At 41.7% G+C, this 27766-nt stretch overlaps 1 long non-coding RNA gene across 2 annotated transcripts; it reads right to left on the reverse strand.

The window, feature by feature from the left end:
- Positions 1-3756: 3756 nt before the first annotated feature.
- Positions 3757-27621, reverse strand: LOC126469870 (uncharacterized). Of its 2 annotated transcripts, XR_007586086.1 has the most exons (5): positions 27108-27621; positions 26915-27037; positions 12363-12522; positions 5012-5067; positions 3757-4095 (listed from the first exon to the last, which is right to left on the reverse strand). It is a non-coding gene; the product is annotated as an uncharacterized LOC126469870 (long non-coding RNA). The 2 variants fall into 2 exon arrangements; XR_007586085.1 differs by lacking the exon at positions 5012-5067 and having other exon boundaries at positions 27108-27616.
- Positions 27622-27766: the final 145 nt, after the last annotated feature.

Consider the following 27766-nt stretch of genomic DNA (forward strand, 5'->3'; position numbering starts at 1 on the left):
GGACAAACACAAGTGCTGTAGGACTTACCCCTGCCTCATGTAGAAAAGGCAGGTCTTTGACTTCTAAAAAGTTGTAAGTATACTGAAGCACATTTTATCCTCCTCTAATTTCATGTATGGTTGGCTCAGACTGGCATTGACTAGAGTCACACAGACCATAGTTTAAGTTTCATCTGACTCATTAGCTTTTGATTAGAGGATTTTACAAACCTTCCCCTAGCCTTTAAGGTGCTCCTATTGTGTAGGACACCCCTCCCCCCCCCCCTCCCCCAAGACTCTAGGCTTATATTAGTGATGCAAGTGCTGTAGTCTAGTGCTTGTACCTGCCTTTTCAGCTACAGAGACACTGAGGGGAGTGCCACCTTACCATATGGCCATGCCATTCCCCGGAGATCCACCCCCTAGGATCTCAGCAACAACAATTCAGGCTAATCACGTCAATCTTACAAGGGGACCACATGGCAATTGGATTTTTGCAATTTTTTATACTTATGGTACATTAAGTTCAGAACTCAAATATACCCTCCCCAAATCAGTTCGATGCAGCGCTCAAAAACTCCTGAGAAAAACAACGTTTAAGTTTTCCAACTACTATTATATGCTAAAACAAAGTAGAAATTTGTCAAGATGCAGTGTGGTTCTGTGGCAGAGTGCTTGCTTGCTGCGTGGGGCACCTGGGTTCAATTCTAGGTGGAATCAATTAAAAAAAAAAAAAAAAAGAAAAGAGAATGCATGTTCTATGAGCATTTCCATGAAGTCTAAAATATATAAGGTTTACAAGACTGCTAGATCAAGTCTCAATCCGGTTTTTACTTTTTTCCATTCATTTAGAATACTTACATCAATTAAATATAAAATTCGTCAAATATGTGCTGCTTAACACACCTATTAGTCATGTTCATTAAAATGGAGGCTGTCTTATTTCTAACTATGTATTGCACACAAAAGTCCGGTTTTCATTACAAACAAAAATCCTTAATTACTGATCCTGTATAAAAGACTTGATATTGTATCATTAAAAAAACATCACATATTAATCTTTCCAATGTCTTTTTGTATTTTGCTCTTCATTTAAATGCCCATAGAACATGCACCTTTGTTAGAAAATTTGATTCCGCCAGGACTCGAACTGAGGCCACCACACAGCAAGCTAGCACTACCACCAAGCCACACTGCTTGTCAAAAGATTGCCACCTTATTTTAGGGTATTAAATAGTCTACTCCCTTTAGAATTTTTGACAGTAGCGTCAAACTGTTTGGGAGAGGTATATTTGTGTTCTGAGCTTCAAATACCATAAATATAAAAAAAATTATAAAAATCTGATTGCCATGTGGTCCCCTTTGTTAGATAAAATTTTTGTATTAACTATTATAAATCCAGTTGTCCAACCTGGAAGATTTGAGCATTTGCAGCCTGTAGTTTTGTAAGTCCCCTGATTCAGCAACCCATCTCTCCATGGAAGCTGCTTTCTTAAAATCTTAGTCATCTCTTCAAAGGAAGTGGGAGGATTTAGCAAGCCACCATCAGTAGAGGTGGTACTGGGGTTAATTTATTGATAATTGAAAAATTTCTCACACACAAATTTCTGCAGCTAGTAGTTCAGTACTTCCTCTTGCAGCCTAAGTGCCAGCTCAAAGCATTCCCTCAGTAGAAAAGGCAGTTTGCTCCAGAAAGTATCCTGACATACCAAGTGCCTCATCAAAGGTGCTCCCTCTCCTGATTTCTCTGACTCCGTTGCGAAACTGGTGGCCACTATGGTGCCTCAGATTGACTGCCGGCTCATATGCTGACCATAGGGCATGCTCACTGTACCCCACGATTCCAGAATATACAGTGCTTCAACTTCTTAAATCCACTGCTTTTCTTATGAAGATCTCCGGAAAGCCACATATCCTGACCCAGCCACCAAGCATCACTTTTGACAAATTGCTATTTCAGTTTCTTGAGTTTTAACTGAAGCTCAGTGATAGGTTCATCAGCAGTTTCATTAGCAATAATCTGTTTAGAGTGAGACTCTTGCCCAATTCACTGTTTCCAAGAAACTATTTCATAGACATCAAGCTCTCCATTAATTAATGTGTGCAAATTCATGATGCACTTCTTACATATACTTCTCTTTCTAGATCACAGCAAACAAGACTCACAAGGTCAAAGTGACTAGCACAGAAAATACTTATTTTTTGATAAATGGCCTCAAAGAGGTAGTTGAAGTTAGAGTGGTATACACTGTGAGGCATTTACGAGGTTAAAACAATATTTTTAGGTCGCAATTCATAAAATTTAGAAATCTTGATTTCAATATCTGGATTTTTTTGCATAAAACAGAGCTTCCTTTACTGTCATGTTCTCCCAGTTGCTTGGGATACAATAAACTTGACATTCTGTACACCAGGCATTCGACTGCTTATTTCATCACTTGTGAAAAAGTTTTGTATTTTAAGCAGATTATCATCTGTAGGTTTACGTAATGACCTCCTCTTGTCAACAGAAAAAACTACTTTGCTACCTATGCAGACAGGCTTTTCTATACAAGCTTTTTCCATAATTGCTGATTTTTTCAGGGGCTGGAAAGAAGCACCTTTTCTTACTTAAGAAACAGCTTTGCCAAGGTGCTGTAGACAGTTATGTAATGCTGTCTGGGAAGCACAGTTCTCAAGCTCATCTTCCATCGGTACAAATTTTACATGATGCCTGAACTTTTCCTTTCAGCTTCCTTCTTGCTATGTTCAATTAAAGCTCTTTTTGTTCATAAGAGGATGCCTTTACGTTCACTTCCATGTCCTCTATCCCATTCTCTTTCTGTTTTCTTATGGGTGTTGTACTTCTTGGCATGTTCCTGCTATTTTTCTTGAAGTTTTCTCATACACTCTGCTGATGATGTTTTGCCAATTTTATTAATAGATAATAAGACAATATTCATGAAAAACATTGAGGCACTGGTTATACAAACCAACATGACTTAGAAATGGTGATAATAGTTTAGATTTTAGTGATAATCCAAAAAAGTGTAATGGAAGAACACAATTATTTTTAATATTTCTATGTGGTAATTAACGAATTAAACACTCCTTCATGGGCCACTAGATGTTTTTATTGGTTTTTCCTCCATCTTAACCTAAAATAAACACGTTGCTATAATTGCTCAGTTAGAGTGTAAACTTTTTCATGTTTCTTGTCATGGGTGGAAACTATATTCATACCTGTAGTTATTTTTGTATATCAGCTACATACTTACCTTTCTTTAAACACTGGAGCTTAGGCAAGAGATAAGGTCCTGTTCTTGAAGCTTAATAATGAAAACAACGATGGCTGCAACTTAAACTGAAACTGCTGCCAATATAAAATGCAAACTTATTGTCCTCCATCCTCATCCAAAGAAGTGGCAACTTTGTTTATCTACATACTTAAGCAATTTTGCAACTGATAATCTTTCCAGGAAAGTAAAATTTAATTTTTGAAGATTCAGAAAACTGATATACACTAAATTAAAATAATCAATGCATAGCTACTTGTGATGGCTCGTTATTCTTCATCCAAATCTTTTTTTATATATTCCACTGCTTCTCTTCACGTTTTATCTCCTAGTTAATTTTAATGCTTCCTGCAGTACCACTACCACCTCTTAATCTCACTGATTAGACTCCATCTGTTTTCTTCTATCGCTTGTGCCTTACTCACTTAAAAAGAAATTACAGTATACTAAGAAAGGAACAGAAGGATCTGTAACAATTATGAAAGTAAATACCAACACAAAGTATTTTTGTTCTTCATTATATTGCAACACACAATTATCATCACAAAAATTTCCACTACATTTAATCAAACATTGCTTATTAGGCACTATGACTTTTGTTTTCTGTAAAATAAATGTGGCTCAGCTGAATCTTGCCACTACTGTAGCCTTTTAGGAACACGCTTACTCCATTTCAGCAGATTCAGTCAAACATTTCAGCCTTTTATTTCCAGTTTTAAAAAACCAGCAACAAATGTCCTGTGAAAACTGGTCACAAACACATTTTCAAAAGCTTTAACACATTTCTCTTGCCCCATTAGTTCACATTTTTGATCAGATGGTTCAGCAGCTGCATTGTGGGCTGGGGGAAAAAAAAAACAACTATTAAAGTGGAAAACCACAAAAAAAGTCTGCTGGTACATGAAATTATAATTACATTTAGTAACAGAAGTATTTTTAGTAGTCAATTTTTGATGATGTGAGAGTGTGAAGGATAAATGAAAGACAAAATAATTTGAAACAGCTCCTCACAGAAAATTACTGGAAGGAATCAAGGCAAAAATCATGACTAAAGAAAGTGCAAAGTTTGGAAATATCATTGCACTTACAATGAAACACTTACAAACTATATCAAGAAGTAAACATAGCAAGAAATTTAAACTAGATGACTGAACAAAAAAAGGTTTGACATTTTCTTTTACAGATACATACCTACATCAAACTAATCAGCACTCTGTTATGATAACCAATTACACTACAATATCATATGGCCTAAGATACGGAAGCTGTATAATTATATAATGGACAGTTAAGCCCAGTTGCAGAATATTACTACCTAACACATTGTGGATCAATATCATTCAGACTAACATTCTGGTGGGAAGGGTTGAAAGGGATGAGTGGTGTGGGGGGAGGGGGGGGGGGGGGGGAGGGAGACAGGCAGAGAGAAGCAGAGAGGGGAATGGGGAGGGGGGGGGGGCGAGAGAGAGAGAGAGAGAGAGAGAGAGAGAGAGAGAGAGAGAGAGACATTCATGTATATTCATGTTCAGATGGGAAAGAATCAGAACAAAATAAGGAAGCCACAATGGCAAAATTACAGAAACACCATTACGTCAATAGGCATGGTATGGAAATAACTGCCACTTTTCACCATTCATCCCCAAATAATAAAAATTAGAGGGCTTATTTTCTTTACAGTCACTATTTCCTATTTGATTAGTAGCACTAGTATGTTCATTGTCACTAGAAGCAAAAGAATTTTCATTTTCATCATGTACCTGTCCATCATCATCGCCTTCTGTTACTTCTAAATCACCTTCACTCTCTGATTGCTCTGAAACAATGTCACAATCCAGAATTTTATTTAATCCTTCAATTTTGTTTAGTCAATTTCTTTAATGAATCCAGTTCTTTGACATTTGCATTGCCCCTTTCCCTTTTTTCCAAACTAACAGCAAAAGAGGGACATCACAAGCTACTACTTAGAAATCTACTTACAATATGCTGAAATAACACTTTGCCACAACAATGGACAATTTCATTTGAAGCCAACATTGCAGAAGAAGAAAATAGTTCAGAAGTAAATAAAACATACAAAAACAAGGAATACAAGTGTTGCATAGATAATCAACAGCAGTAAGCACACCCTACGGCCATATTTCTGATATATATTTGTTTTGGCAACCTACATTCATTTTAACAATGGCATTAAGATGGAAGTGATGTGGGAAGGTGTTTGCACCCCACTCAGTTATCAAAGTACTGAAACCAGTTTTGACTGACAATGAAAATACAATATTACAATGCCTGTGTTGTTCAGAGGTATGATGCAATGTTCCTTTGACAACCACAGCCATTATAAAATAAATGAATGGAATGATGAAAATGAAAATTTATGCCAGACTAGGATGCTAATCAGGATTTTCCACTTATCATGTGTGGTCACATTAGCATTAGGCTATCTGAGCCCATTTCATGGACAGACCCGAACTTCCACATGTTGTCAACCGAGTGTCTACGACTTGTACTTACACACAACTGGCCATTAAAATTGCTACACCAAGAAGAAATGCAGATGATAAACGGATATTCATTGGACAAATATATTATACTAGAACTGACATGTGATTACATTTTCACGCAATTTGGGTGCATAGATCCTGAGAAATCAGTACCCAGAACAACCACCTCTGGCCGTAATAACGGCCTTGATACGCCTGGGCATTGAGTCAAACAGAGCCCGGATGGCACGTACAGGTACAGCTGCCCATGCAGCTTCAACACGATACCACAGTTCATCAAGAGTAGTGACTGGCGTATTGTGACGAGCCAGTTGCTCGGCGACCATTGACCAGACGTTTTCAGTTGGTGAGAGATCTGGAGAATGTGCTGGCCAGGCCAGCAGTCTAACATTTTCTGTATCCAGAAAGGCCCGTACAGGACCTGCAACATGCGGTCGTGCATTATCCTCCTGAAATGTAGGGTTTCGCAGGGATCGAATGAAGGGTAGAGCCACGGGTCGTAACACATCTGAAATGTAACGTCCACTGTTCAAAGTGCCGTCAATGCGAACAAGAGGTGACCGAGACATGTAACCAATGGCACCCCATACCATCATGCCGGGTGATACACCAGTATGGCGATGACGAATACACGCTTCCAATGTGTGTTCACCGCTATGTCGCCAAACACAGATGTGACCATCATGATGCTGTAAACAGAACCTGGATTCGTCTGAAAAAATTACGTTTTGCCATTCTTGCACCTCGGTTTGTTGTTGAGTACACCATCACAGGCGATCCTGTCTGTGATGCAGCGTCCAGGGTAACCGCAGCCATGGTCTCCGAGCTGATAGTCCATGCTGCTGCAAACGTCATCGAACTGTTAGTGCATATGGTTGTTGTCTTGCAAACGTCCCCATCTGTTGACTCAGGGATCGAGACATGGCTGCACGATCCGTTACAGCCATGCGGATAGGATGCCTGTCATCTCGAATGCTAGTGATACGAGGCCGTTGGCATCCAGCACGGCGATCCGTATTACCCTCCTGAACCCACCGATTCCATATTCTGCTAACAGTCATTGGATCTTGACCAACGCGAGCAGCAATGTCGCGATACGATAAACCGCAATTGCGATAGGCTACGATCCGACCTTTATCAAAGTCGGAAACGTGATGGTACGCATTTCTCCTCCTTATACGAGGCATCACAACAACGTTTCACCAGGCAACGCTGGTCAACTGCTGTTTATGTATGGGAAATCGGTTGAAAACTTTCCTCATGTCAGCACCAATCTTGTGTGAATGCTCTGAAAAGCTAATCATTTGCATATCACAGCATCTTCTTCCTGTTGGTTAAATTTCGCGTCTGTAGTACTTCATCTTCGTGGTGTAGCAATTTTAATGGCCAGTTGTGTACATCCATTATGTATATTCCCATACAGGAGAGACATTTTAATTTAACGTCATGTAACCAGTTTCGGCAGATAAATACAATAATGACCAAAGGAATATTGGATTGTACTTCTGAACAGCACAGACACTGCAATACCGTATTAATCTGCTGACACTGGGCAAGCAACTTTCCACTAAAATGTTTCCCCTGTACGTGAATATACAGAACGGATGTACGAGTGCGGGTTGTTGACACATAGTAGACAACGTATACGGGTGGTTGACACACAGTAAACAACATATAGAAGTTCGAGCCTGGCTGTGAACGTGCTCGGAGAGCCTACTGGTAAGGTGACTACTTGTGGTAAGCGGAAACCCAGGTTTGAGTCCCAGTCTGGCACAAATTGTCATCGTTGGCATTCCATTATATAGTTGATGGTTGTCCATATTCTCAACTACAAATACATGTCAGGCACTGAAAATGTTTATGATGTGTGGCGTACATAAGTGAAGCAACACAGAGCTCACTAGGGAAGGAAATTAAGAAACCGTGTAAGAAAGAAACAAGGCAAAATCTGTCATCCGCAAAAACAGATGAAAAGACTTTATACAGAAAAAATGTTACCATATAGGGGTACTTAAGACAAAAAAACTAGTAGTGAAAATAACATTTGATAACAGCAATACATTACATTACAGAACTACATAAATACATCAACGAGATAGTGAAGAAGAACAAGACAGCAGGAATACTAGCTATAGAGTTGTAAATTCTTTAGCAAAGACAATGAAAAGTGGTGTGTGTGGTGTGTGTGTGTGTGTGTGTGTGTGTGTGTTCTTTCCAGTGCCTGCCCACTGCTGCTGCAGGTGCACCCCTTGTGTCTTTGCTGCCATTTAAATCATCGGTTCAGGAAATAAGGGGCAATATTAAACCTGAGGGGCTGGTGTGACTGAACTCTTAAAGAACTTTAAGCATTTCATGATTTTTGAGTCAGTCCTTTTGCTAAAAATAAATGTAAACATAAACAGGTATCCACATTTGAATTACAGTTCTCTACAGCAAGATATTTGACAATGAAACTACAAGGAAGAGATTTGACTCCTTTGACCAGCTGCAGTTCATTTCTCTCTTTTAGATCCCTGCAAGTATAATACGGCCATCCTTCCTGTTCCTGCATTTGACAAGCTGACAAATTCCCAAAAGTAAATTTGACATTTTCTTATTAAGGAGTACTTTTTAAATGGGTAACCTACAACACAGGGTGTTTGCAAAAATTATATAAATGTAGATACAGCTCTACCTATGAATGTGATCTACCAACTGCAAGATTATCATGTACAACAGCTTATGTAGAAAGCTCATCATTATTTTGAATAGGATGGTAAAGTAAGATCACAAAGCAAAATGAAATGAGTAAATGGGGCATTACAAAGTGAAGCACAGAATAACTGGTGGGTGCTGTAAGTTGTAAGAGTTTACTTAGTATAAAGGAAACCTTTGATGTTGTATGGATTGTTTTTATGGTAATTTTGTAATAATTTTTATAATCTCCATTTCATCATCAAAGAACAGTATACACATTACAAAGTTCCATACGCATTTTAGTTGGGCAAATGATAATAATGAACAGCAGAATGACTGTGCCAATGAGTTTTTATAATTCTCGGAACAACCCAACCCAAAAATCTCCATCCATGTTAAACAACTGAAAAATGCTTGAAAAATAAGTTATGAAACGTGTGTTCACATCACAGTTTATTTACTGAATATGAGAGTGCTAATCTAAATTCAGTGTTAAGTCTTCTGAGCTATGAAATTCTATACATTGTGGAAATCTCCACGAAGACTTGTTATACTGGCCACCAGACTCCTTTAAATTGCAAAACTGTATTCCAGAGAAAATCTACAGTAGAATTTACTGCATTCCAGACAAAAGAGGCAGCCATTAGAATTACATATGGCAGTGAAATGATGCATTTGTGCAAATTTGACTTCACAACATTCACTGTAGGCCTTAATACCCTAACCATGTGTTTACTTGAACATACTGTTGTTGTTTAAAGGAAATCTAATTTATGAAGGTATATCCAAGAAAAGGAACCCAACTAAACAGCACCTTTTATTTGAGGTACATGAACAGTGAGCTTTATCCAAAGGAAACACTTCCCACAAAGTAACATTTCCAAACATTATGACAGTGCAAAATTTCTTAATGAGCTAATGTCCCCTCCAAGTCATATTTACTTTTATTACTTATTTTATGGGAAAGTCAACATTATAAATTCGTTATTGATAGTAGACACACACAGGTGCTCCATTTAATGTTGTAACCAAAAATATTAAAAAGTAGTTGACTCATGATCGTCAAGGCTAAACTTTACAAAGGATTGCACATAAGCAGCCTTTTTCATGGTACAGAGTAGGTGTTGACTATGTGCCTCTGTATCAAATTGAAGCCAGCCAATGGGTGGATACTACTTGGTAGACAGTGAGAAGATTTTAAGTTTATATGTATACATGCCATTCACATAAGAATGAATTGTATTTATGATACTGCAGTGCCTGTGCTATTCTGAATCATGACGCAATTTTCCTTTGGACAGGCATGCATGCCCAAAGGAACAGGCACTGCAGTGACTACAGCCATACATTAAATGTATTTGCAGTTGTGAATACGGATAACTATCAGCTGTATAATGAAATGATGACAATGAAAATTTGTGCCACACTAGGACTCGAACGCGGATTTCCCACTCATTGTGAGTGGTCGCCTTACCATTTGGCTATCCAAATATGAACCAAACTTCTGTACGTCGTCAACCATGTGTCTGCAACCTGTACTCTTACATTAATCAGGTATATTCCCATATTGGGACAGTGTACTTGAAAGTCGCTTCTCCGGTGTCAGTGGATAGTGCTTGTGTCATTCTGAATTACAATGCAAAGGTTTTTTGGGCATACACGCATGGTTTGGGAGATGTTGGGAAGCAGAAACAGACCTGTGGTAGACACGCATGGTCCTTTATTTAATCATTCAACCTGACTCCTCCACAAATGCAAACAAGCATTTAATACCCCCCCCAACTAGCACAGTCACTGCAGTGCATTTCCTTCTTCACGTAATATTCCATGCTGAGTGGTAGGTGTAGTTACGGCCTGTTGTGCAGAGGCAAGCTGCTTGCTCAGTCAAGCATCGACCCCCATGCACTGACTCAGTGACAGATGCACATGCTGCAAGAGGCTTCATATGGCTATGGTGAAGAACGTGGCCACCAGCAATGTCTTCAGTCTTTACAGCAGATCATGGCATCCCAGTGGCATGGCAATGGCATTGGCTGGAGTTGACACATGGATTGACAACTGGAGAGCAGGGGCGGGCAGCTGGCGGAGTGTCACCTGGTCGGCCAGGTTGGGCCAACAGATGGTGGTCATTGGTTCACGAACTGGTGACTGCAGAGTTGTGGTGATGGCTCTGATTGGCAGAGACTGGGTGTCCTGCTGTGGTTTTATTACTGTTCTGGGCTCCAATTTCTGCACCAAGTTCTCATACAGTTTTATTCCATTAAATCATAAACAATTGTTTTGGAAAATAGTCCTCAGTTTTGTTTGTTGGAACTTCAACAAAATGGGATTCATCATACCTGAATGGCACCTATCTCTCCTCAAACAGTGGAGCCCAACATTTCATTTGAACTTTTAAGGTTCAGATATCCAAATTTGGTGCTTCTTGCTCAAGGGAAATAGCTCACTTCTTAGCCCCTATCACAGCCTATCACCCTTGACAGCCTGCTACAGACGCCAACTTCATAACAAAGTTCTGCTCTAAGGACAAAGTTTTCTATTGTGTCTTTAACGAGCCTCACAGCTATGAATCCTGCATCATCACTCCAGCATCAGCCAAGCTCATTACACCATTTATGGCAAGACAGGCACTCACCAACAGTACCAAAATCATCTACATTTCTGTGACTAAGCTGTAGATATTAATGTTTCAGAGATGCTACCTGTAACCCAGACTGTCATATTCCTGCCCCCAAGCAGTTCATGCTGGGGCTTGACGTTTGGGTGCATGGGCTGTCTGATGACTCTGCTATGGAGGTCGGGCCCCTGCCTGCCTACAAAGCTGCTACTACTATGCAGGATCCATATCTCTTCACAGTGACGTCAGACACAGACATCGGGCCTTCATCAGCCATAGAGCCTTCAGCATCCAAGGCAGCACCAAAGCTGCACCCACCTATACCTTTGGGTGGATGTCCCCCTCCAGCTTTTTCACAGATATTCCCGGGGGTTCGCAAGACAAATGTTAGGATGTGGGTGACTGACACCATCTGCCACAGCCAAATCCATCAGCAGCACCACAGCACAAACTTCAGCCCATCAGCACCTGCACTCATCGTGAGTGACGGTGCCCCACTCCTTTTCTTTGGCAATGAGGGAGTAGATGTGGTGTTGACAGTGTCTTTGTCAACCGCACATAGCGCATCACATGCAGCTCACATTGCCAGAAATAAGAGATTTTTAAAACACACACACGTGACCAGAGGACACCAAATTCTCAGCACCTCACTGCTGCAACTGTGATTGGACCACGCTTCTTTTTAAGCCATTGCAGTCAGAGATTACTCTGAGAGCATGCAGAGCTTATAGAAGACAGTGTACTGAGAGAAAGTGAACCTAGTACGACGCTACTGCTACTCTGACTGCTAGCGAATATTGTAACCCAATACTAGTGGGACAGAGAGAGTGCAGAGAGACTCAAGGGAACAAAATTTTGTTTGCTTAATACTGTATAAATTGTAAAAAATTACATTTTTAAAATCATTTTATAATGTTTGATGAGTTATAGTGTGTTCATCCACCTCATACAAATGGACACTACACTAACAATCTTTACTGCACCAAGAATAAGTGGCTGTGAAAAATCTTGAGAACACATTGCATCATAAGAATGCAATCATCTTTCATGTTCCTAACACACATTAATTGAGGAATCTACTACTACCTCACAAGTATTGCTCCTGAAAAAACTGAGAAGACACGATTAGACTAATTATAGCATACACAGAGACATTTAAGCAATCATTCTTCCCACATTCCATACACAAACAGAATAGCAAGAAACACTAATATGTGCTATAAAGGGAAATACACTCTGCCATGCACTGCACATGACAAAGCAAAATTTAACACCAACTTAATCAAAATCCCCCCAGACACACGGACCACGGACCTTCCTTTTGCAGGGCAACTTGCATGCTTCAGCAATACAAATAGCCATACCACAGGTGCAACCAGAATGAAGGAGTGTGTCTTGAGAGGCCAGACAAACATGTGGTTCCTGAAGGGGGGCAGCAGCCCTTCCAGTAGTTGCATGATTGACTGATCTGGCCCTGTAACATAAACCAATTGGCATTGCTTTGCTGGTACTGCAAATGGCTGAAAGCAAAGGGAAACTACAGCTGTAATTTTTCCAGGGGGCATGCAGCTCTACTGCATGCTTAGATGATGGCATTTTCTCAGATAAAATATTCTGGAGGTAAAACAGTACCCCAATTCTGATCTCTGGGCAGTGACTACTCGGGAGGATATCATCATCGGGAGAAACACAATTGGTGTTCTATGGACCAGGACATGGCAGGTTAGATCCATTAATTGTGCTGGTATGTTAGAACATTTAAAAATGGAAATGGATAGACTTAGTTACATATAGTGAGAATTAGTGAAATTTGGTGATAGGAGGAACAGGTCCTCTGGTCAGGTGAATACAGGGTCATCAATACAAAATCAAATAAGGGTAATGCAGGAGTAGGCTTCAGAATGAGTAAGAAAATGGCAATAAAGGTAAGCTACTATGAACAGCATACTGTATGCATTACTGTAGCCAAGATAGGCACATAGCCAACACCCACAGCAGTAGTACATGCTTATATGTCAACTAGCTCCACTGATGATGAGATCAAAAAATGGATGATGAGACAAAAGAAATTATTCAGATATTTAAGGGAGATGTAAATTCAATAGTGGCAGGGGACTGGAATTTGAAGATAGGAATAGGAAGAGAACAAAAAACTGTAGGCGAGTATACACTAGGGGAGAGGAATGAAAGAGGAAGATGCTCAATAGAATTTGGCATAAAGCATAAGGTTGGTTGGTTGGTTTAAAAGTGGGGGGAAGGGACCAAACTGCTAGGTCATCAGTCCCTTGTTCCGAATAACACAATGCCGCAAGGGTGAGAATAAAACAAGCAAGACTGACAACACAAAACGGAGAGAAAGGAAAACCCACAAGAACAACGGAAGTGCAACAAACACTTAAATGGGAAAAAGGGGAGAAGAAAACCACAGAAACTCACGAAACATGTAGAAGAGATTAAAATGACAAAACAAATTACCATGGCTGGCTGATCATGAGAATAAAAATGAGAAGCCAGCCACTCTGCAACACATTAATACCTCCACTAGGGTAGAAGGGACAGAGGGACAAAGGACATGCGCTAAAATTTAGATCAAACGGTAAAACCCAACCCCACGAATAAAACGTAAAACTAAATGAGCCGATGAGGTGTTGTCAGATAAAATTAGCGGCAACGAGTCCGGTAGCCAAAGATTTCGTCGCAGGGCAGTCAAAGTGCGACAGTGCAGCAGAATATAGGCCACTGTCAACCGGGCGCCGTATCGACACTGAGGCGGGTCTTCACAGCACAGGAGGTAGCCGTGGGTCACCCAAGCATGGCCAATCCAGAGCCAGCGGAGAGCCACAGAGTCCCTGCGAGAGGCCCGCAAGGAGGATTGCCACACATTCATAGTCTCCTTAATGGCACGCAGTTTGTTGTGCATACTGAGACTATGCCATTCCGTCTCCCAAAGCCGAAAAACCTGGCAACGTAAAAACGAATGCAGGTCAGTTATTGGAATGCCGAACTCCATAAGCAGTTTCCATGTAGCCTGTTTGGCCAACCTGTCAGCAAGTTCATTGCCTGGGATTCCGACATGTCCCGGGCTCCACACAAACACCACTGAATGACTGGACCGTTCCAGGGCATAGATGGACTCCTGGATGATCGTTACCAAAGGATTACAAGGGTAGCACTGGTCAATAGCTTGTAGGCTGCTCAAGGAAATGGTACACAGAAGAAACGAATCCTCAGGGCATGAATGGATGTGCTCAAGAGCACGAGATATAGCCACCAGCTCACCAGTGAAAACACTGCAGCCATCGGGCAAGGAATTCTGTTCAATATGTCCTCCATGGACATATGCGATGCCGATGTGACCATCAGCCATCGGTGTAAACCAGTTCATGGCCTCGGTACATATCAAGAATTGAGAAGACGTGACAGCGGATAGCCATGTGAAAGGTCCAGGCGAAGACGTGGCCTAAGTGTTCATCATGGAGGTGTACGTGATTGGACCTCGAGTAAGGTAGTAAAGGATAGGACACCAGTTCAGATAGAAGAGATCGGACGCGAACTGCAATTGCAAGCCCTGACCTGGGCCGCCGATGCAGGAGATGAACAGTGTGGGTGGGAAAAGGAGACAGTAATTCGGATGCCCAGGAGAACTACAAACATGTGCAACGTAACTGGGCAGCAACTGTGCACGCATGTCCTGCAATGGAGGGACTCCAACCTCTGCAAGGACACTGGTCACCGGACTCATCCTGAAAGCTTCTGTAACTAGTTGAATGCCTCAGTGGTGCACTGGATCGAGTAAACACAATGCTGAGGGCACCACCGAACCATAAACCAGACACCCACAGTCAAGACGGGATTGAACAAGGGCTCTGTATAGCTGCAGTAGTGTAGAACGATCTGCACCACAGTTGGTGTTGCTCAGGCAACGAAGGGCATTGAGGTGCTGGCAGCAATTCTGCTTAAGCTGATGAAGGTGAGGAAGCGTAGCCAATCAGGCACCGAAAACTAGTCCCAAAAATCAATACATCTCCAATACAGTGAGGGAATCATCAGTAAGGTAAAGTTCTGGTTCTGGATGAATAGTACGACGACGACAGAAGTGCATAACACACGACTTTGCGGCCGAAAACTAAAAGCCGTGGGCTAGAGCCCATGACTGCGCCCTGCGGATGGCTCCCTGTAGGCGCTGCTCAGCAACACTAGTACTGGTGGAGCAGTACGAAATGCAGAAGTCGTCTGCATACAGAGATGGTGAGACGGATGGCCCTACAGCTGCTGCTAGACCATTAATGGCCACTAAAAATAGAGATACACTCAATACAGAGTCCTGCGGGACCCCATTCTCCTGCATATGGGGAGGGGGGGAGGTGAACTATGGGAGGCACCAACTTGGACATGGAAAGTACGAAGCGACAGGAAATTCTGGATAAAAATTGGGAGTGGGCCTCAGATACCCCACTCGTATAATGTGGCAAGGATATGATGTTGCCAGGTCGTGTCATACACTTTTCGTAAATCAAAAATGCGGCAACAAGGTGTTGGCATCGCGAAAAGGCTGTTCGGATGGCAGACTTGAGGGACACAAGATTATCAGTGGAAGAGCGACCCAGGCAAAAGCTGCCCTGTCACGGAGCCAGTAGGCCATGTGACTCCAGGACCCAGCCCAACCGCCGACACACCATACGTTCCAGCAGCTTACACAGAACATTGGTGAGGCTGATGGCCTGATAGCTATCCACACCAAATGGGTTTTTGCCAGGTTTGAGCACTGGTATGAATGTGCTGTCCCACCAGTGCGATGGAAAGATGCCATCGCACCAGATCCGGTTGAAGATCACGAGGAGATATCACTTGTAGTCAGATGAGAGATCTTTAATCATCTGAATGTGGATATGATCGGGCCCAGGAGCTGTGTCAGGCCAATGTGCAAGGGCACTGAGGGGCTCCCACTCTGTAAATGGGGCGTTTAGGGTTCACTGTGGTGTGTAGTGAACGAGAGGACTTTCCTTTCCATCTGCCGTTTGATAGGGTGAAAGGCTGGGAGGTAATTCTCTGATGCAGAGGCGCAAGCATAGTGCTCAGCAATCGCATTTGCGTTGGTAGATAACACGCCATTTATGGTAACACCTGTTGGGGTCTGGTACCCAAAATCTCGTTTGACCTTTGCCCAGACTTGGGAAGGTGGCGTATGGCACCCAATGGTCGACACGTACCTCTCCCACCACTCCTGTTTCTGCATTTTGATAAGCTGATGAACGCGGAACGGAGCCATTTAAAGGCTATGAGGTGCTCCAGGGGAGTGTGCCGCTTATGCTGCTGCAGTGCTCGCTGACGCTCCTTAATTGCCTCAGCAACTTCCGGTGCCCACCAAGGGACTTTCTTTCACCAGGGGCACCCTAAAGAACAAGGGATCACATTTTCCGCCACAGAAACGATTGTTGTAGTTACCTGCTCAACCAACACATCAACGTTACCATGTGGGGGAGATTCAATGGTGACAGCAGAGGTGTAGGCTTCCTGGTCTGCCTTGTTTAAAGCCCATCTGGGCAGGCATCCGTGGGCCTGACGCCAGGGCAGTGACAGGAAGATGGGGACGTGGTCACTACCACCCAGGTCGTCATATGCTCTCCAGTGGATAGATGGGAGAAGAACAGGGCTGCAAACCAAGAGATCAATGGCCGAATATGTGCATGTGCCACACTGAAATGTGTGGTGGCCCCAGTATTTAAGAGGCAGAGTTCGAGTTGTGACAGTAAATTTTCGACATCTCTGCCTCTGCCAGTAAGAACTGTGCCACCCCACAAGGGGTTATGAGCATTAAAATCTCCCAAAAGTAGGAAAGGTTTAGGGAGTTGATTAATCAGTCCAGCCAATGCGTTCAGGGGTACTACACCATCTGGAGAAAGATATACATTGCAGCCAGTTATTGCCTGCGTCATCCTTATCCTGACAGCCACAGCTTCAAAAGGGCTTTGAAGGGGCACACATTCGCTGCATACTGAGTTAAGGACATAGACGCAAACTCCATCTGACACTCTATTATAGTTGCTATGGTTCCTGTAATATCCCTTATAGCCACGGAGGGCAGGGGTCCACATTGCCGGGAACCAGGTTTCCTGGAGGGCAATGAAGAAAGCAGGTGTAGATCTTAATAGTTGCCATAGCTCAGCCAGGTGGTGGAAAAAACCGCCAAAATTCCACTGGAGGATGATGTTACCGTGAGGCTGGGAAGGCATGAAGCACGCAAGGAAGCAGGCTATATCTCAGGGTCACCTGCTGCTTCCAACTGAATATTTGCAGCCATTTCTATGGTGGATGAGGCATCAGTGAGAGCCAGGTCCACAGGGGACACTAAGATCTCCACTGCATCCTCAGATGCAGAATTGATAGGGAGTGGTGGTGTTGGGGCCACCAGAGAGTCCTGTTTCTTAGCAGACTTCTTCTTAGTTTGCTTGCTCTCTCACTTCTCTTTAGGTGGCTTACTGGGAAGATTTCTCTGAAGCAGCTTCAGGCATGGAGGAAGACCATGAAGCTCTTCATCCAGCAGCTTTTGGCTCCTTGAGCCATTGGCGAGTATCCGCCATGGTGTTAGTAGAGACCTTGGGAGAGAGGGCCCCAAGGGACCCCTTCCGCATGAGAGGAGCCAGAGGAGGCTGTTGCTTCTCCAGCAGGGGGAGGGGACGAATGTCCCCAGCGTTTGGGGTGACCTTGCTCCCAAAGTAGGTCCTTTGGGAGCAACAGAGGAAGATTTGCCCCCTATCACCAATGGGGCCCACTGTTCGTGGTACAGAGTGAGGAACCACTGGCACTTGGGATGGTGATGTACCTGCAGTGTATTTTGATGTCAACCAAATGGGGTGTAATCTTTCGAATTTACATTTAGCCTCTGTGTAAGTCAACCGGTCCAGGGTTTTTTACTCCACGATTTTCCGCTCCTTTTGGACTGCTGGGCAGTCTGGCGAGCAGAGGCAGTGGTGCTCTCCACAGTTGATGCAAGTGGGACGTGGCGCACATGGAGTATCTGGATGCAGTGGATGTCCACAGTCTAGACATGTGGTGCTGGAAGTGCAGGGGGAAGACGTGCTCAAACTTCCAGCACTTAAAGCACCACATACGGGGAAGGACGTAAGGTTCAACATCACAGCAGTAAAAAATCACCTTGACCTTTTCAGGCAATGAATAACCCTCAAAGGCCAAGATGAAGCCACTGGTAGAAACCCTGTTTTCTTTGGGTCCCCTATACATGCGCAGGATGAAATGAACACCCTGCAGTTATAAATTAGCGCAGAGCACGTAGTCGGACTGCAAGAGGAGGCCACAATGGAAAATAATCCCCTGGACGATGTTGAGGCTTTTATGAGGTGTGACGAAAACAGGAATATCACCTAGCTTGTCACAGGTGAGTAACGCTCGGGATTGGGCTGGGAATGCTGTCTGAATCAAGACCTCGCTGTTTCACATCTTGGACAGCGCTGTCACTTCTCCAAATTTATCCTCAAGGTGTTCAATGAAAAATGGAGGCTTTGTAGGTAGAAAAGAGTCCCCATTGGTTCTGCTAAAGACTAAAAACTGAGGCAAATATGGCTCTCTCCGCTCTGTAGCTCTACTTTTCTCCTGTGGTGTAGCAAGGGAGGGAAACGATTTAGGGTCACACCTGTCGGCATTGTATTCTATCTTGCCCTTCTTAGAGACTGCTGGTGCCATACAGTCACCAGCAAGAGATGACTTAGTCCGCTTCATTGAGGGTCATCCGCCCTGATGCCACTCACTCTGATCAGGGGCTCTCCCCACGGGCGCCATCCAGCCACAGCAAAGGCCAACTGGCACGATGGCTATTGCTGGGAGTCCTGATGCCCCAGGAAGACAGGCATCTACTCCTTCGCATGCATGGGGAGTTTACATCTCAGGCATCAGCAGTGCGATCCCTGTGTTGTCAGGGGGCTACCACCAAATGGGTACATGACGGCCCCACCATAACGGACTGGCTGCCGTGCTGGATATTGGGTGCAGAGAAATCCAATATTGTCATGGGGGCAAATGAAGACAGGAGACAACAGAAGAAGATGACATACCCCAGAAAGTGTCCTCGCCCAAATAGTTGAACCGCAGGTGGAGAGGCAAAGCCATGACAAGAGATTCAGAAGGTCAAATGTAAGGGTACTCGTGCACTATGTAAGGCATCCTTCCCCATATGGCCCCTACTTCTGTCGAATTTTGAAAGTGGTAGGTCAAACCATAGAATGGGACCTGAACTCACAGGACCGAAAAGTGAGACACTCCTTTTAGTCGCCTCTTATGACAGGCAGGAATACTTTGGGCCTATTCTAAGCCCCAGACCCACAGGGGGACACAAAGCATAAATTAATCCTTGTGAACACTTGGCTTACGAATCACGAAAGAAGGTTGTATACATAGAAGAGACCTGCATACAGCGGAAAGTTATTTTATAATGGTAACACGGAGATTTAGGAACCAGATTTTAAATTTTAAGCTACTCTCAGGTGCAGATGTTAGCTCTGACCACAATGTATTGATCATGTTTGTAGATCAAGACAAAAGAAACTGGGAAAAGGTAGGAAATTAAGGAGACCTGGATAAGTTACAAGAACCGGAGGAAGTTGAGTGTTTCAGAGGAACTGTTACGCAATAGTTGACAAGAACAGAGAAAAGGAACACAGTAGAAGACGAATGGGTAGCTATAAGAGATGAAATAGTGAAGGGAGCAGGGGATCAAATAGATAAAAAGACAAAGCCTGGTAGAAACCCTTTGATAACACAAGATACACTGAATGTAACTGATGAAAGGAGAAAATATAAAATTTCAACAAAGGAACTAGGCAAAAGGGAATAGAAACATCTAAAAATGAGATTGAGAGGAAATGCAAAATGCCTAAACAGGAATTGCTATAGGACAAATGTAAGGATTTAGAAGCATACTTCATAAGTGGAAAAATAGATACCACCTACAGGAAAATTGAAGACTTTTGGAGAAAAGCGAAGCAGCTGTATGAATATCAAAAGCTCAGATGGAAAACCAGTACAAAGCAAAGAAGGGAAGACTGAAAGATGGAAATAGTGTATAGAGGGTGTATACAAAGGGGATGAACTTGAAGGGAATATAATAGAAGTGGAAGAGGATTTAGGTGAAGAGGAGATGGGAGACATTATACTGTTAGAAAAATCACTCAGAGCATTGAAAGACCAAAGTCAAAACAAGACCCCTTGAGCAGACAACATTCCATCAGAACTACTGATAGCCATGGAAGAGCCAGCCATGGCTAATCTCTTCCATCTGGTGCGTAAGATGTATGAGACAGGAGAAATAACCTCAGACTTCAATAAGAATATGAGAAATCCAATTTCAAAGAAAGCAGGTGCTGACAGGTGTGAATATTACCGAACTATCGGTTTAATAAATCATGGTTGCAAAATATGTACACCAATTCTTTACAGAAGAATGGAAAAACAGGTAGAGGCCAACCTCAGGAAAGATCAATTTGGATTCCGAAGAAATGTAGGAACGCATGAGGTAATAGTGACCCTATGACTTCTCTTAGGAGATAGGTTAAGAAAAGGCAAACCTATGTTCATAACACTTGTAGACTTGGAGAAAGCTTTTGACATTGCTGACTGGCATACTCTTTGAAATTCTTAAGATAGCAAAGGTAAAGTACAGGGAGCAAAAGGCTATTCACAACTTTTACAGAAACCAGAATAACCTATCCCCAGTGTTATTCAATCTGTCTACTGAGCAAGCAGTAAAGGAAACCAAAGACAATTTTGGAGTAGGGATTAAAGTTCAGGGAGAAGAAATAAAAGCTATAAGGTTTGCCAATGACGCAGTAATTGTGTCAGAAATAACAAAGGACTTGGATGAGCATTTAGATGGAATAAATGGTCCTCGAAGGGGGGGGGGGGGGGGGGGGGGGGGAGATATCAGATGAACATCTACAAAAGCAAAGCATGGATAATGCAATGTAGTAGTCAAATTACATCAGGTGATGCTGAGGTAATTAGAGTACGAAATGAGACACTGAAAGTAATAGAGCTTTGCTATTTGGGCAGCAAAATAACTGATGATGGCCACAGTACGAGTATAAAATCTAGATTGACAGTGGCACAAAAATCATTTTTGGAGAAGAAAAATTTGTTAACATCAAATATAGATTTGTGTGTTAGGAAGTCTTTCCTGAAAGTATGTATGTGGAGTGTGGCCACATATGGAAGTGAAACATTAACAGTGAACAGCTTAGACAAGAAGAGAATAGAAGCTTTTGAAATGTGGTGCTACAGAAAATGCTGAAGATTAGATGGGTAGATGAGGTAACTAATGAGGAGACACTGAACAGAATTGTGGAGAAAAGAATTTTGTGGCACAATCTGAATACAAGGAGGGATTGGTTGATAGGACACATTCTGAGACATCAAGAGATCACAGATTTAGTATTAAAGGGAAGTGCGAGGGGTAAAAATTGTAGAGGGAGACTAAGAGATGAAGTAGTTATTCAGAGATGATGGGAGTTGCAGAGGATAGGGTATATGGACAGCTGCACCAACCAGTCCTCGGACTGAAGACCACAACAACAACAACCAAAATACTTGGTAAACATATGAATATAACACTTACAGATTTAAATAAGATGAACACAATAAGCCATACAAGACAGGGTCTCCATCAACAAAGAGGAGAAATAATATCAGATTTGTGTAATTATATTACAGAAAAATTATGTACAAAATCAGTAACACTACCGCATTGCAAAAAGTTGATTTATCATCGAAAAATGAAGTACAGGGACCCACTAAGTGCAGTTCGTCAAATGCCATGTGTATAGAAAAATGTGGAAAGTCAGATAAGTCACTCCGTCATAACTCACTTACATATTAAAAGACAATCTCTAAATGTAAGGCTGGTTAATCAGAATTAAGTGAACCATAAAGGGAACTGTTCTTTCACATATGCTGCAAGTGCTGTCTCTGACATTACTAGAAATCTAATAGCCCATTCAGATTGTTTGGAAGGTTGGTTATTGGTGATACTCATAAACTGGATGAATTAGAGGTGGCCTTGGAAACAATTTTGTGCCATTCAGCATTTCAGACTGGTGTGTAAACTATCCTATCATTAGCAACACTTCACAATACTGTCACAGACATTTTATTTCTTGCTCTTGGATTGTCAACATGAAATAACCATATACCTTTCTGTTCGCTGTTAGTTCTGTCAAAAAAAGTTACAGTATTATTATTATTAATATTAATTTACATCTCAGAAGTTAAGGGTTTGGTAGAAAATGACTGCACTAACTGCACCCAAAACTTATTTTTTCACACAATGCAGATCCTCGTCACCTAACTTATGTGGACTATCAATGCCAGCTTAAATCAATAAATCCATACATGCTTCATCAGAAATAAAGATCATTTCAGGATCAACTTCTCCATCAACATGCACAGACTACAATGATCAGTTGCATTACTGATGTCTAACAGTAACCAAACAGTAAGTTGATGCATTACTGTTACTTTGTAAGGTTTCGGTTCCAGTTTCCAAGGCTGCTCCTAACACTTCCATTTTTTCTCAGTTGAATGTAATATGCCGCCAGTCCCACTGTCTAAGCAACAGCCCATTGGAGCCATGCTGTGAGCTGAGCCATTCTGCATGGGAGTTGCGAACGATATGAGAGCAATCTGAGCAGCTGTCTTAGGTTGTTTGCAGGTGATGCTGTCATTTATCGACTAATAAAGTCATCAGAAGATCAAAACAAACTGCAAAACGATTTACAAAAGATATCTGAATGGTGCGAAAAGTGGCAGTTGACCCTAAATAACGAAAAGTGTGAGGTCATCCACACGAGTGCTAAAAGGAACTCGTTAAACCCGGTTACACGATAAATCAGTCTAATCTAAAAGCTGTAAATTCAACTATATACCTAGGTATTACAATTACGAACAACTTAAATTGGAAGGAACACAGAAAATGTTGTGGGAAAGGCTAACCAAAGACTGCGTTTTATTGGCAGGACACTTAGAAAATATAACAGACCTACTAAGGAGACTGCCTACACAACGCTTGTCCGTCCTCTTTTAGAATACTGCTGCGCGGTGTGGGGTCCTTATCAGATAGAACTGACGGAGGACATCGAAAAAGTTCAAAGAAAGGCAGCACATTTTGTATTATTGTGAAATATGGGAGAGTGTGTAACAGAAATGATACAGAATTTGGGCTTGACATCATTAAAAGAAAGGCATTTTTCTTTGCAATGGAATCTTCTCACGAAATACTCTATCACCAACTTTCTCCTCCTAATGTGAAAATATTTTGTTAACAGAGACCTACATAGGGAGGAGGAACAATCACCACCATAAAATAAGGGAAATCAGAGCTCGTACCAAAAGATATAGGTGTCCATTCTTTCTGAGTGCTATACAAGATTGGAATAATAGAGAACTGAGAAGGTGGTTCGATGAACCCTCTGCCAGGCACTTAAATGTTATTTGAAGAGTATCCATGTAGATGCAGATGCTTCCCACGGAATTCCAGAGACAGTGCACTGTCTCATATGAAACGCCCTGTATTATGTGGTGACAGTTGATTGCAGGTCAAGTGTAAAACAGGTTGGAAGTTCTATTTATGTCAAGGATAGTTCAAATTTAATGTATGAATCACTTGAAAGGAAAGTTCGCACAGAAGAACATTTTGAGGCTGCAGCTAGAGGGTGATCAAAAAGGTCAGTATAAATTTGAAAACTTAATAAACCACGGAATAATGTAGACAGAGAGGTAAAACTTGACACACATGCTTGGAATGACATGGGATTTTATTAGAACAAAAAAATAAAAATAAAAAGTAAGTTCGCAAAATGTCCGACAGATGGTGCTGGACAGCAAAACTGCCACTGTGACGGGTGAGAGGTACGCCGATATGTTACAGAATCGCAACATCCCTAGCCTGGCTGATAAACACCTGCTGGAACATACGATGTTTATGCAGGGTGGCGCTCCACCCCATATTGCTAGATGCGTGAAAGATCTCTTGCGCGCGTCGTTTGGTGACAATCATGTGCTCAGCCGCCACTTTCGTCATGCTTGGCCTCGTAGGTCCCCAGACCTCAGTTCGTGCGATTATTGGCTTTGGGGTTACCGGAAGTCGCAAGTGTATCATGATCGACCGACATCTCTAGGGATGCTGAAAGACAACATCCGACGCCAATGCCTCACGACATGCTTTACAGTGCTGTTCACAACATTATTCCTCGACTATAGCTATTGTTGAGGAATGATGGTGGACATATTGCGCATTTCCTGTAAAGAACATCATCTTTGCTTTGTCTTACTTTGTTATGCTAATCATTGCTATTCTGATCAGATGAAGTAGCATCTGTCGAACATTTTTTGAACGTTTGTATTTTTTTGGTTCTAATAAAACCCCATGTCATTCCAAGCATGTGAGACAATTTGTACCTCTCTATCTACATTATTCCATGATTTATTCAGTTTTCAGATTTATACTGACTTTTTGATCACCCGGTATAATGCTTCAATATTAAGAAATAATAACATTATTGGTATATTGTCTCTCTCCTCCCCCACTGGGTCCTCTACAGGAACAGCAATTTTTGGATGGGGATGTTATTAACACTTTGATGCATATTACAAACTTGACAATATCACACCACAGCACAAAATGAGAGATTTTCAGTAAAGACTTAATTGTATCTATGTAACATGTAATGTTAAAAAGAAAGTCTCTTATCTTCCAAGTTACCCTAGATCTCTGGCTCACTACAGACCAACAGTCACAACCACCATAAAGATGAGAAACAAAATGGCAGTAGCACTATCTTCAATACACCTCCCATCTAAATCAGAACTATATAGGGTCCGTACACAGCACAAGCTTATCTATCATCAATAACTAAACAACATATTGTTAGAGAACACAACCACACTACAGCTAAAGGATAAAACAGGAACATCACTGATGCCAATTATATAACATATGATGTCACACTCAAAAGAATACTCCAGTGGCTCACATTGTTCACTAGATCCGAATACCGTATAGACAAAAAGCTGAGTCATTTTTTGAAAGTAATAATCTGCTTAGCATACAGTTCAGAATAAGAGTTTTTACAGTCAATGAAGTTGAAAATATCATTACAAAGGTCGATGACTGCTCTCAAAATTAATCAATGACATGGGTAACACCTCTGGACCTCTGCAAAGCTTCTGACATGATCTTCCACACAGCATTATTGGAAAGCACCACTGTTTAGGGAGTAAGAGAAGGTGCACTTTACCCAACTGCACACATTGTCAGTAGTAAACTGACAGCAAATTACTCAATATGAAATTTACTTCAATGGACAAAGAGTACTCCAGAAGACTCAATCCTTTGACAATCCCTGTTTCTTTCTTACATAAATGAAGTCATTTACTTATGTACTATGGCACATAATACACTATTGTACACACAGAATACAACATTAATGGCACTTGATGCAAAACCTAGACAAGTTGTGATGCAACATGATAGCAGTACCAGTTAATTTGAAGCAAGTTAACAACATATACGAACAAAAACTGATGATATCAGATTTCAGTATGTTTCCAGCAATGATACTATAACAGCCAAACTTCTGCATTTTCACATTGACTAAACACTGCATTAGGATACTTGTACAACAAACTGAGCACCAAACTGTCATGTGATCCACCTGCCCTTTAAGAAGCTGTGGGCAATATGGAAGTGTCTGATTCCGCCTGTCTGCTTTGACCCATGATGCTATCAAGGTAGCAGACACTCTTAGTCCCAGTGTATACAATATGGCAAACAAAGTCACTAAATACAGCCATAAAATATTCACTTCAGCAATAAAATGAAACTAATGGTGCAGAAAGTAGATGGTCTTGGGCAGGGACAAACTAAATATACCGTAAGAATGTCACCATTCTAAAACAATACTGAAAAATTAAAATAAAATCCATGACAATAACAAAAAACCACCAAAGTATCTTAAATCTTATATTTCATATGACCCCCCCCCCTCCCCGCCCCCCCCTCTCTCTCTCTCTCTAACGATTTTTTACATTCTTAACAGTTTGGGTCTATAGAGATATTAGCTTTATCTCTGTCAACAGAGTATCTAAAAGACGGCTCATTATTGGATTTGGATTGGATTGTTTGGGGGAAGAGACCAAACAGCGAGGTCATCGGTCTCATCGGATTAGGGAAGGGCGGGGAAGGAAGTCAGCCGTGCCCTTTCAAAGGAACCATCCCGGCATTTGCCTGGAGCGATTTAGGGAAATCACGGAAAACCTAAATCAGGATGGCCGGACACGGGATTGAACCGTCCTCCCGAATGCGAGTCCAGTGTGCCAACCACTGCGCCACCTCGCTCGGTGGCTCATTATTTACATAACTAAATTCGAAACGTTTTTAAACTGTAGCAGTACCATAGTATGTGACATAAGACAATTATGTGTCACACACGGGGGTGATACACGAAGAAGACACATACACCTGTTGAAGTTATTTAATGGAATCTGGGTTCAGGTATCTTCTGACATTTAGGGGCAGCTACAGGTTTTTGTATGATAGTATGCGCATCATCTTTATTACTTGCAAAAATGTTCAGAGGTGAATAAAATTATTGCAATGTACTACACTGCACTTTGTCACTGAAATCCTTAATCTGTAAACAGTGCCTTCATCAATATTTGACTAGGTGTATAAGAGCGATATTTCACGTGTAATTCATTGAGATGCTTATGTATTAATTGTAATACTTAATTCAACGAACATATGCAGTACCTGAAACAAATAATTCATGCATATCAAATGCAAATCCAATTATGTAACTCACCTCCCATCTTTTAATCATGTAGATCGTTTCTCTCTTATGAAATCTCTGATAGCTTTCTTGCCGGCTTCATCTTCTTTCCGCATCACAATACGGCTTTCTTCCATATCTCCAAGCAATGAATGTCTGGAATAGGTAGTATAATTAACATCTCTTAATGCTATTAGTCGGTGACTGTCCCAAGAAATATGCTCACCGGTAATTAAATGCGGTTATAGCGAATAAAAGAAAACTCCCAAACAGAACTGGATACCTAAATTTAACATAGTTAGAATATTTCATCGTTGTAATATAGCTGTCGTATATTGTTGCAACACGTCCTCCTGACAGAACCTTCGTTCCTTCAGTGTGTTTTCTGCACCCCAACTCGACTGAACGCATAAAATATACTTCGTAAAGCAGCAAGTGTTCTTTTCTCTTAATGTCTCCGTTCGGAATTGCAGGGAATTCTCAACACAATCGCAAATTCAATATCAATTTACTGAACGGCTTTTATACGTATTGCACATAGGATGGTAAATCTAAAGCATCGCATAAATAATAAATAAACACTTATGTGATAATTGTTAGTACGATAGTTGGAATGAGAATCGATGAGTGGCCATCCTCGATTATGGCCCACAGAGAGGTCGATTCACATGACGGAACGGTTCGTCAAACCTGATTCCACAATTCATAATTGTATTGCGAATGGTGGCATTCACAAAGGCCATAAGCGGGCCGGAACAGAATGGAAAGTCAAAATCACGGTTTCTCGGGATTAAAGGCTTGACTATGACGTTGGTGAAGAAGAACGCTATCGTCAACTGCTAAAGTGTTCCATAGCGACTTGCGTATTTTTTCCATTGAGTGTTC

The sequence above is a fragment of the Schistocerca serialis genome, chromosome 3 (genome assembly GCF_023864345.2).
Source record: "Schistocerca serialis cubense isolate TAMUIC-IGC-003099 chromosome 3, iqSchSeri2.2, whole genome shotgun sequence".
NCBI classification, from domain to species: Eukaryota; Metazoa; Arthropoda; class Insecta; order Orthoptera; family Acrididae; genus Schistocerca; species Schistocerca serialis.